General features: G+C 43.2%; 1 protein-coding gene across 5 annotated transcripts in view; it reads left to right on the top strand.

The window, feature by feature from the left end:
- The first annotated feature begins 2,797 nt into the window (after window positions 1-2,797).
- The window catches only part of STAG2 (STAG2 cohesin complex component), a 154,731-nt gene continuing 146,714 nt past the window's right edge, over window positions 2,798-10,814 (top strand). The window contains exon 1 of one of the 5 annotated variants that reach the window (XM_066248616.1): window positions 2,798-3,168. The gene's annotated coding sequence lies outside the window, so the exon portion shown is untranslated. The other 4 variants (XM_066248617.1, XM_066248619.1, XM_066248615.1 and 1 more) reach the window with 4 other exon arrangements.

The raw sequence follows: 10,814 nt of genomic DNA, 5'->3' as shown, positions 1-10,814 counted from the left end.
ATTTCTAGTGACCAGAATATTTTTGCATTATATAGTCCATTGCCCTTTACACAGTAGCAAATGTTCTAATTATTCAATTTTCCTCTTTCACTATTTATCAGGCATCAAAACTTCTGTCACTACAAGACTATTTCATGAAGGACATGCTATAAATAATTAAAAGTTATTTTATTTCAGTTACATGTTTCATTTGATGGCATTTTCTCACTTTGTCCCCAAATTATTAGGGTGCACTCAGTATTTCAATACCTTAGGAAATAAATTCCGCTTTTTCGGATAGGACTGGAGCACACAGCACTGACATCTGCACATACTGAAGACTCAATAATATTTTTGAGTGAGTTATAGGGAGAAAAAGAGGGGCTACTGTGAAACATTCTTTTTTATTTATTTATTCATTTTAGAGAGGAGAGGGAGAGAGAGAGAGAGAGAGAGAGAGAGAGAGAGAGAAGGGGGGGAGGAGCTGGAAGCATCAACTCCCATATGTGCCTTGACCAGGCAAGCCCAGAGTTTTGAACCCGCGACCTCAGCATTTCCAGGTCAACGCTTTATCCACTGTGCCACCACAGGTCAGGCTGTGAAACATTCTTTAATGTCAGCGTAATTTTACTACAAAACTTTACTGATCTTATCCCAGTTAGTTGTTATTCTTCTTTAGTGATATTTTTCACAAAATGAAAGTAAGTCTACTGAGCAGAGGAAAGCTTTAATTTGGTTGAAAGTATAAAATTGTTTCAAGTCTCGGCTGCTCCATAGATAATCTGCCCAGACTGGAAACATAGATGAAAATTTGCATCATGTACAACAAATGTGATGCTTCCAGACAAAAACCAGTCGTTTTTCAGCTAATACTAAAACAGGAAATCATTTAAAATCAATTGATATTAAATTGGCACAATTGAACTAATTAACATAAAATGACTTGGTTTATAGCCCTATGTTTCTATTACTTTAAGTGAAATTTTGCATTAACTTATATAACTGTAAATTTTCCACTACTATTTGATGTTCTAGCTGCATCACTCAGTAACTTCAATCTATTAAAAACTGTATAACATTCTACCAAAGGTCGTATGGAAACTTATTTTGAATAGTATTGCACTGGCCAAATCTTTAGAGGTAAGTAAAAATGTCTGATTTTATTTCTTGTTAATAATATTTAGATGTTTTTGTTTAACTTCTATTGTTCAGTTGATTAAATATACCATAACTTTTTTAAAGTTTTAGGAAAAAACCCAGTAAGCACGGAATATGGTCGAGAAATTAAGACAGGCATGGAAGGAATATAATTTAAGGATTGAAAAGAATCATTATATTGCATTAAGAAAGCTTTAGATGTGATATCAGGTGAAATCTGCACCATTTACACGGGGCTTGCATTACTTCTCAGTTGGAAAATTTGTCTTGTTATTAAATACATTTATTCCCTTTCTTCTAATTGTAAAATAATTTAATATTAAAGGAATATTTTAACAGAAAACTTAAAAGACAGAAACGAAGAGTTAACTAAACAATGAGTGTATGAATCTAAGAACTTCTATAACAGCAATGGAGACACTGTAATAGGTCACTTCTTCCTGTCCTAGGAAAAACAGCGCTTTGGAGGGGACAGGCCCTCCCCAAGTTCATCTCCCCGCAGAGGGTCTTGGCAAAGGGCCAGGAAGCTAAATCGAAACACACACACACAAACAAAAGGTGTTAAAGACCGAAGTTAAGTGGGGTCGAAAGAGCGGAAAGTGTCCTTTCGCATTTCAAACATCTTGGGGTAGGGGTGGGGAGGCGTAAGAAGGAACCAAAATTCTTCAAGCCGCGAGGCCACCCCGCCCACGCTTCAGGGAGACGGTGGATACGCGGGGGAGGCGGGGAAGAACTTGTAGGTTCCCCTCGATATCTTTTACCCAAATTTCACTTTGCCTCCACTTTGCTCGGTCCTCTCTTCCTACTTCACCGCCCCGAGTGGAGAATAAATCCGTCGGGCACCCGGCCTAGCACAGTATCCCAGTTCTTTGGCCTTTCAAACCCCGGAGACCACGTTTTCTGGGAGACGGGAATGCTAAGATGTAAAGAGAAATCCCCCCCCCCCCCTCGTGCTAGGTCTCCCCGGTAGTGAATTGGTTCGCTTTCTTTCCACACCCGAAACAAAAACAAAAAATCCAAAAACACCTCAAAAAACAAAACCTCTAAATCACTTAGGATCAGGTACTAGAGTTAAGCAAGTTGAGTCCTTTTGGTGGGAAGGAGTAGGGACCACGGCGAAGCGAGGTTCAGCAACTAGGGCCATGGCCCCTCGCTGGGGCGTGTCGGAGGGCAGGAGGTCGCAGGGTGATGCCCAACTTAGCTGCTACCTCGGGCTGCGCGGGGGGCACCGGGGCCCTGGGAAGCGAGTCCCCAGCATGCCCGCTTTCCGATTTCCCACGGCCCGAGGCTCTGCCGGACATTCCCACCGACCTCCCGTCGACCCCTCAATAAAGAACTAGGAAACACGGCCCCACCGGGGCCCCACCGGGTCCGCGCCGGAAGCGCCGCCAAACGAATGAGTAAGTCAGGCGCGGGCATGGCACCTTGTTTACCCCACTCGGCGGCGCGCCCTGGCGGGCGCCTCGTTTGGAGGCGGGGTCCGAGACGCGGCACCAGGGAGGCAGCCGGCTGCGATTGGCTGGTGACTGGGAGGAGGACGCGGGGTGGGAGGGCCGCAAGCCAGCCCTGCAGTGGCGGCGCGCTGCCGCTAGATGCCGCTCCCTCCCAACGGGAGCCGGGCGCGGGTTTGTGGCCGACAGATGGCGCCTGCGCGTTCCATTCGCCTCCAAGTCGCCGAAGAGCGAACACCCCAAACAATCCCGAAGCGCCACCAAAAAAAAAAAAAAAAAAAATAGAAAAGGAAAAAAAAAAAAAAAAAAAAAAAGAAAAAAAAAAGAGAGAAAGAAAAAAAAAACGAAAAAAAAAAAAAAAAAACCCCGCCGGATCCGACCGCCACTTTCAAAACCCCCCAGCGCTCTAGAACCGCGGGAGCTTCCGTCCCTGAGTAGAAGTCGAGGGTGTAAAGAAGAGGAAGGGGAAAGCTCTTGTACCAGCCCAGGGGTGAAGAAGCCCCCGGCCTGAGAAAGAAGGAAGGAAGAGTGGGGGAGGCGGACGGTCTCGCTCCTGCCTCTGTGTACGCTGAGGGGGGAGGTAAGTTATAAAATGGCGGAGGCGAAGCTTCTAGAAGTTTGGAGGGGCACCCGGAGGGCGCGGGGCCCACCGTGAGGTGTGTGCGGTGGAGACGGGGCACGGCAGAGGAGTTGGGAGGGACCGCGATTGGGCGCCCCGGTGCCATCTGCTTTCCCCTCTTCTTTCGGCCCCGGCGGGGCGGCCCGGAGCGGGGGGCCCGGCCCAGGCGGGGCAGCTCCTCTCGGTCCCCGCCTGAGCCCCGGCCCTCCTTTCTCCCCGGCCCCCCAGCGTCCACCTCCGCGCCCCCGAGGAACTTCCTGCCCCTTCCCGCCCTACCTCCCGCTCCTACGAGCCTTTCTCCCGCCGGACTATTCTCCCCGCTCCCCTCGCCGAGGACCCTGCCCTTCCTCCCGCGCCCCGCTCTCCCCCGGGGCCGCTGCGAGACCCCCCCCCCCCATGGGTGGCCCAAAATGGAGAACGCGGAGCAGCGCAAGATGGAGGCTCCGCTTCTCCGTGTAGCGTTAGATTTAGGTGCCTTTTCTCCAGCAGGCTCCTAAGGCTGGGAGAGCCAGACCTGGAGAGGTGGGGTGGGGTGCGAGCCCGGTCGGGGGAGGCTGGCCGGGAGACTGCGAGGGGGTGGAGGGGAGCGCGGGAGCGAGGTGAGGGGAAGGAAGGGAGCAAAATGGTGGTGCTGGGAACCGGGGGGGAGGGGAGGAGAGGAGGCTCAGTTGTGTATATTTGGGCCTCGGACCGAGAGAGGCGAGGGAAAATCTACTCTGATCACACCCCTCCCTCGTGCCCCCTCCCTGCTGCCTTCCCCTCCTTCCTTTCCTCCCTCCCTCCCCTCCCTCCCTCTCTTCCTCCCTTCCTAGAGAGGGAACAACATTCATGTGACGGGCCCCTCGGCTTCTCCCCCGCCCCATCATCTCCAGCGCGTGGTGGGGAAACTGCTGGGGAAAGCGATTGGCATCGATCTCGCCATCCCTTCCGAGGCCCGACTTCGGTCAGTTTTCTTCGGGCAACAATTTTATAAATAGGTTGGGGTCTGGCGGTGTCGGCCCCCTCGTGCAGCCCGTGCCCCGAAGTGGGCCCTGCCTGGCTGGCATGGTAGGAGGGGGGAAGGGCGGGAGTGGAAGGCTGTTTGTTGGGGGGTTTTGGCGCCACTTTTGTTTTAGTTTTAGTGCTGCTTTTCGTTCTCACCCCCACCCGCGCCGTCTTTCTCAAGAAACGAACTGAGCTGATCCTTGCCCCAGGTAGGCAGCTTCTGCTTTTTCCCTCCACACTTTTATTCTGGCTGGGGGGTTGACTTTCTTTTTCCTTCTTTCCCGTGCCCGGTGATATGTGGACGGCGATTTTAGGGACGAAAAGGGTCGGATGGGCCATGGGGGACAGAAGGTGTGGGAAACAGCATCAAGTAGTTCCGCAAAACTTTGAGCCCCGTTCCCATTTTCTTCTGGCCTATATTCGTAAACGTATTGTTGATTTCTGCCCTTATTATTGTTTTCTTTCTTTCTTTTTTATTTTGGTCGCGAGAATGTCTTGTTTTGCCTTGAATAGTTTTTTTTTTAAGCCGGTGTACTTTCGACATTTAGTTTTCGCTCCTCCTCGTTGTATATGTCATTTTATTTTTAACCCTGAACTGTAATGGGTTTTATCGTGGGTTTTTTTCGTACTGCAGTGTTCAGCTTTAATTTTTAATATTGCATTAGTTTCATCCGGTTTGTGACTTTCCGTGGCCTAGAAATGTTTTATGTTATTGCCTCCCCCCACCCCTCTTTTTCTTACATGTAGTTTTTAAATTGAGGGTCATGGTAGTTGATTAAATGATTATTTACAGTTTACATGATATAGCTTTTAGAAACTTCTGATCTTGTAGGATTAGGTTTAAGTAAACGAAAACCTTGCTGGTTCTTAAAATGCGCGGGTCGCCCCCCCTCCCGCCCGCACCAGCATCCCCTCACACTGGAGTGTAAATTCCAGACCCTTTTTCTCCCACGGACCGCCGTATTTCACAGCAGCCACACCCTGTATTTGTCTCTGTGAATTGGACTCATTATCAGCTTAATTTAGTGACTCTTAAACCACCATGATAGGACTTGCTTTAGCAGAAGCTTCTTTTCCTGTTTAGTCCTAGTGGTTAGTGTCGAAAGAGGAATAATCGAGGTTTCTTGATGAAACCTGGCGCAGTCCAACCTCTGCCTTTTTTTCTGTTGTCTTTTTCCTACTCCGGGCTGTTGGCGGTGTCAGCACCGCTGCTGGGGGTGGGGGTGGAGGGGAGAAAGAGTCGGGTTACCGAAGTGCGTCATTCCTGGCTCTAGCACGGCCTGCTCGGGAGCTGTTGGTGTTTGTTACTGTCCTCGCTGCACTTTCCTGCCAACCTTCTCTCTCTGCGTATTGGTTAGGAGCAAAAGCAGGAGGCGGTCTCCTACTTAATTCTTTCTGTAGCCCAGCGCGTTGCGTTTAAGGGTATATGTGAACTTATTTAGAAAAAGAAAAAAAGGTCCTGGAAAGTGGATACATTTCTGTTCAATGACATACATGTAATTCAAGTAGTTTAGACTTAATTTCATACATTTCCCAATGAACGGTGGGGTTAATTTTGAACATTTTCAACCACTTATGGTAAAATGCCTGTTTTTCTTTCTACATTGATATCAGTCTATAATTAGGGATCAGAAGGACCAGTCAAGGCATAAGTGTTCAGCTGCTTTTCAAGTGGTTGAATTGTAATTTTTTGACACATTATGTTAAATAGTCCTTTTTTTTGTTTGTTTTGAGACAAGGTGCTATGTGAATTCAAGCCAATTACACATGTTTAACTTCATTTTCATCACATTCCTGTTTATCTTTTTAGATGTAATTTTAACTATCCTTTTGATTTTATGGACTTCATTAAAATTCTTAAAGATGGCTATTTCTTTGTATTTAACCGAAGTCTTAAATTTACCACCTAACCAGGAGTTGTGTAGGGTGGCCTTAACAGCAACACTGTTAAATTCTTGTCTTGCGGTACTCAGTGGACTTCTGAGCACAGCGTCTTCCTCTTCTCTCTTTTTCTGAATATACTAATTAGGGGAGGAAGCAGTGGAAGGTAGTAAGCCAAAAGAAAGTGGCCTTGAGTCCATGATTGTAGCTGGATGGCTGAGTACAGGGGAGCTCATTGTATTATTATTCTCTCTACTTTTGTGTGCCCTTAAATTTACATAGTTAAGCAAACTTGAAGGAAATTTTTCAGATTGTCTTGCAACTTTGGTGTAATGACAAATTTGTATTAACATATCCAGTTATTTGCATGGGAAACTTGGCCTTGTGTATAAGTAATCATACAATGCCTTATATACCAGCTTTCAAAAAAATACTTAAATTGAACTGTTGTAATGGAACAGCGAGAAAACATACATCTTGCCACACAATCACGAAACCGAATTAGGTAATTAGGGGGAGCCTTTATTAGCTGGTTATGCACGCCGACCACACGGAAGCCGAAGCCCTTCAAATCAGTGCGGCCCGACTGCATTTTGGAGTTAGGTTTTATAGGTGGAATTACACACTGATTGAGGAATTGGGGGGGGGGAGAAAGCATAGCAGTAAAACAAAGCAATGAAACAAGCTTTCTTAACGATGTTTATCCATACACCTGCAACCTTGCAAATCTAGCCCAAGGCCACAGTCTGAGAGACCCAGCCTCTAGGCCAGGAATAGGGAAACTTTTATCAGAAAAAGTAAGTTCTGCTAAAAGTCTCTTTGTTTTAGAGACGGTAAGTTTTTTCTTTCTTTTTTTTTCTTTTTTGCCAAAAATTATTCATGTTAAGAGTCTTTCTTTTCCACACTTCAGAACCAGTGTAGAATGAGCAACATAAGTTGGTTGAACTTTAAATGTTTGTAAATTACTTTGAGGGTGCTCTACTTTTAGCTTTTTTAATCCTTTGAAAAAGGAAAATTCCATTTGCAAATTTTGTAAATTTTGCTTGGTGTCTATTTCATTAAGTTGAAGTTCCAGTGAGTCAGTATGAAAGGATTTACTATTAATAGGAGGGGCTTTGGCAATTGTAATAAGTGCAGTGGAAAGGATTGGGTGCCCTAGGGAGCATTCCTGGTAGGAAGATCAGAGGTAGTGGTTGAGTTTAGTTTCAGTATTTGGTGTTTAATGAATGGATAGAGAAAAGGATTGGTGGATAGAGAAAAGGATTGGAAAAGAAATATAGGTACTAGCCATTCTTTCCCACAGTGAAATAACTAGCACTCAAAGGTATCAGAGACTGGCAGTTGGGGTGGGGTGTGTCCTTTTTTTTTAACTGATAGGAAAATGTATACATATGATATTAGTTACCCTCCACTACAAGGATCTGGTGCTATAAATAGTTAAACGTTGACATATAAAATATTGTAATGTTTTCTGTTACAAAATAATTCTGATCATTACCCATCAACTGTAAAATAAAAGTGCAATGCAATTAAAACCCTGTCTCCTTAATTATAATCTTTGTGAATTGCTTCTAAATTTTTTGAAGGTAAGTTCCTTTTTTCTTCAATTTTATTGTGTTTAGTGTCAGTTTTTTTTTGTCCCATAAGATACATTTTTGAATATATGTCAAAGTTTGAAAGGAAATCCAAAATAATGGGTATGTAATTTTACATTTGGTAATTTGTGTTTTCTAGTCATTATGAAGTAAACCATTCTAACTTCATCTGGGAACAGACATTTTAGAACTGAATAAATATTCTGTTTATATTTCATATTCAACATTTTAGTTTTAGAAGGATGTTAAGAGAAGACAAATTGCATATTTTGAATTCTTATTCATATGCAAATAATCTTAAATAGATAATGAGGATTGTGGCTTCAGGTTTATTTTATTGTGGTGAGGTAACAGCTAAACTACTAAACCAAGAAATTATGAGTTTGGTAACTGGAGTTCAGTTCGTATTTTTTTTTAAACCCAAACACTCAAAAGAAATGTAATTCTACATTCCTTTTGCATTGTTTTCTTTTTCAACTTTATTGACTTTGGTCTCCTGAGGACCAATGCATTAAAATTGGTGAGTAACAGGCTCATGCTCACATTATCCTTTGGGAATATAGGGTTAGATATGAAAATACGCCTTTGACAGTTTAGTAATGCTTAATATTCTGCCTGTTTAACTGGTGCCACCCACAGTCATGTGTGGGAAGGGGGTAAACAGTGAATAGCTTATTCTTTTTGCTTTGGGTTCTTTATAATAGATGGAAGCCTTTAGTTTTTGATAGTGCAAGTTAACTTTTGAGCTTAAAATTTACTTTAAATAAACAGTGATCTGTCTTTTATCTCTTGGATAACGTTCATATCTCTTTAATGCCATGACTTTTGTGTCTCGTTTTTTAAAAAGAAAAAAAAAGACACTGGACTTGTATAAGCACTTTGAAATCGCTGTTAGTAGACTATTCAGAGATTAAACATGACAGTTTACTGTCCAGTGGAGCATTATAGTATACCTATTTTGGGAGTTGGGGAACATAGCAAAGGAAAGAGATAAATTCCAGTTAGCTATAGGTATCAGTATATACAGAAATATGATTCTTTGGAGAGGAAAGAAAAAAAATTCTTGGGGCCTCATAACTCGAGCATTGTCCAGATACACAAAGGTTATGAGTTTGATTACTAGGTCAGGGTTACATGCAGAAACAGATATTTCCATGTCTCCCTCCCTCCCTCTCCGCCCCCCCTCTCCTCTCCTCTCTCTCTCTCTCTCTCTCTCCCTCTCCCACTCTCCCACTCTCTCCCTCTCTCTCTCCTTCCCTCTCCCTCCCTCCTTCCTCTTCTCTCCTTCCCTCTCCCTTCTCCCTCCCTCCCTCTCTTCCCCCACTCTTCTATTCCTGTGTCTCTAAAATCAAGAAATTTAAAAAAAACTTGAAAGCTACAGATTATTTAAAAAGTTCTTTACATTTTTCTTTTGTAATCTACTTTTGAGGTATGTTTAGGACTTTTAATTTGTGGTTCAATACTGCCTTGTATAATAATTTTCTGTATCCAGATATCTTTTTTTAAATTTTTATTTATTCATTTTAGAGAGGAGAGGGAGAGAGAGACAGAGAGAGACAGAGAGAGGGGGGGGGAGGAGCTGGAAGCATCAACTCCATATGTGCCTTGACCAGGCAAGCCCAGGGTTTCAAACCAGCGACCTCAGCATTTCCAGGTCGACGCTTTATCCACTGCGCCACCACAGGTCAGGCCCAGATATCTTTTTATTTTATTTATTTATATTTTTTTCAGAGACAGAGTGAGTCAGAGAGAGAGATAGACAGGGACAGACAGACAGGAACGGAGAGAGATGAGAAGCATCAATTATTAGTTTTTCTTTTTTTTAATCATTAGTTTTTCATTGCACATTGCAACACCTTAGTTGTTCATTGATTGCTTTCTCATATGTGCCTTGACCGCGGGCCTTCAGCAGACCGAGTAACCCCTTGCTGGAGCCAGTGACCTTGGGTCCAAGCTGGTGAGCTTTTGCTCAAACCAGATGGGCCCGCGCTCAAGCTGGCGACCTCTGGGTCTCGAACCTGGGTCTTCTGCATCCCAGTCTGACACTATCCACTGCGCCACCACCTGGTCAGGCTCTTCAGATATCTTGAGTTATGGTTATTGCATATTCTGTTTGGCAAAGATCTGTGAGAAAACAAAATTGTTAGCTTGATTTTTTTTTCAGTATTTTGAGTTGCCTGTTTTGTATTTATTTTAAGCAAATTTTATATATCATTAGTGTAAGTGGTGTTCCTTGGTAGTCTTAATTTTTTTTGTGTGTATTTAAAAAAAACTCCATCTCTTCAGCAGCTGTGGTAATCTGCTGCCTGAATTGTGTTTCTAACAATGCTTGCTATAATTCTGCATTTTATAGTAGCCAGAAGAAAACAAGTTTTTCCATGTGGTTAGTCTAATCAGGAGGTTGTTGAATTGTTTTAAACTTTCCTCTCCAAAGGAAGGGAGCATGAATAATCAGTGGTTTGTTCTTTTTTACGATTTAAATTGGAAAATACATGACTAGGCTTGATGGAACAAACTAGAGAGATTACTGTAAATTTTTTATAATCTAATGTACAACTCAATAACTTCATCAGAAAGTTTATAAATATAGTGTAAATTCTGTTGAATGTTGCTAGAGGGGGAAGAGTAAGTCATGTTTACATTTTTGCATTATTACCATTTGCTCTAATTGTATTTGACCTATAACTTACTGAATCCTGAGATATTTTAAAGTGTAATTTAGTTGCTATTTGAGTTTTTTTTTGAATGCTGATAGATGTACTATGTGTTTCAGTGTGTGCAGGATGTTCTATCTCAGCATTTTACAAATAGGGAAATTGAGGCTCTCCGGGTAAATGGCTTGTCATATAATAATTGACAGCTTGAATTCACACCTAATTAGTTTGTGCTTTTTAAGTTCTGTAGTTTTTTCCCTTAGCTGGTTTAGGTCTTGGGTTATCTATAACCAGAAAGTATGTATCATTTTAATATACAAAGTTAAATTTTCTTTTTTCATGTATAGAGCAAGACAAATGCAGATTAAAAAAATTATTTTAGTGAGGAGAGAAGGAAGGGGGGCGAAGAGCAGGAAGCATCAACTCCCATATGTGCCTGACCACGGAAGCCCAGGATTCTGAACCAGTGACCTCAGTGTTCCAGGTCGATGCT

This window comes from Saccopteryx bilineata, chromosome X (assembly GCF_036850765.1).
Source record: "Saccopteryx bilineata isolate mSacBil1 chromosome X, mSacBil1_pri_phased_curated, whole genome shotgun sequence".
NCBI classification, from domain to species: domain Eukaryota; kingdom Metazoa; phylum Chordata; class Mammalia; order Chiroptera; family Emballonuridae; genus Saccopteryx; species Saccopteryx bilineata.
Note: the sequence above shows the minus strand (reverse complement) of the source record. Positions and strands in the feature narration are given on the sequence as shown.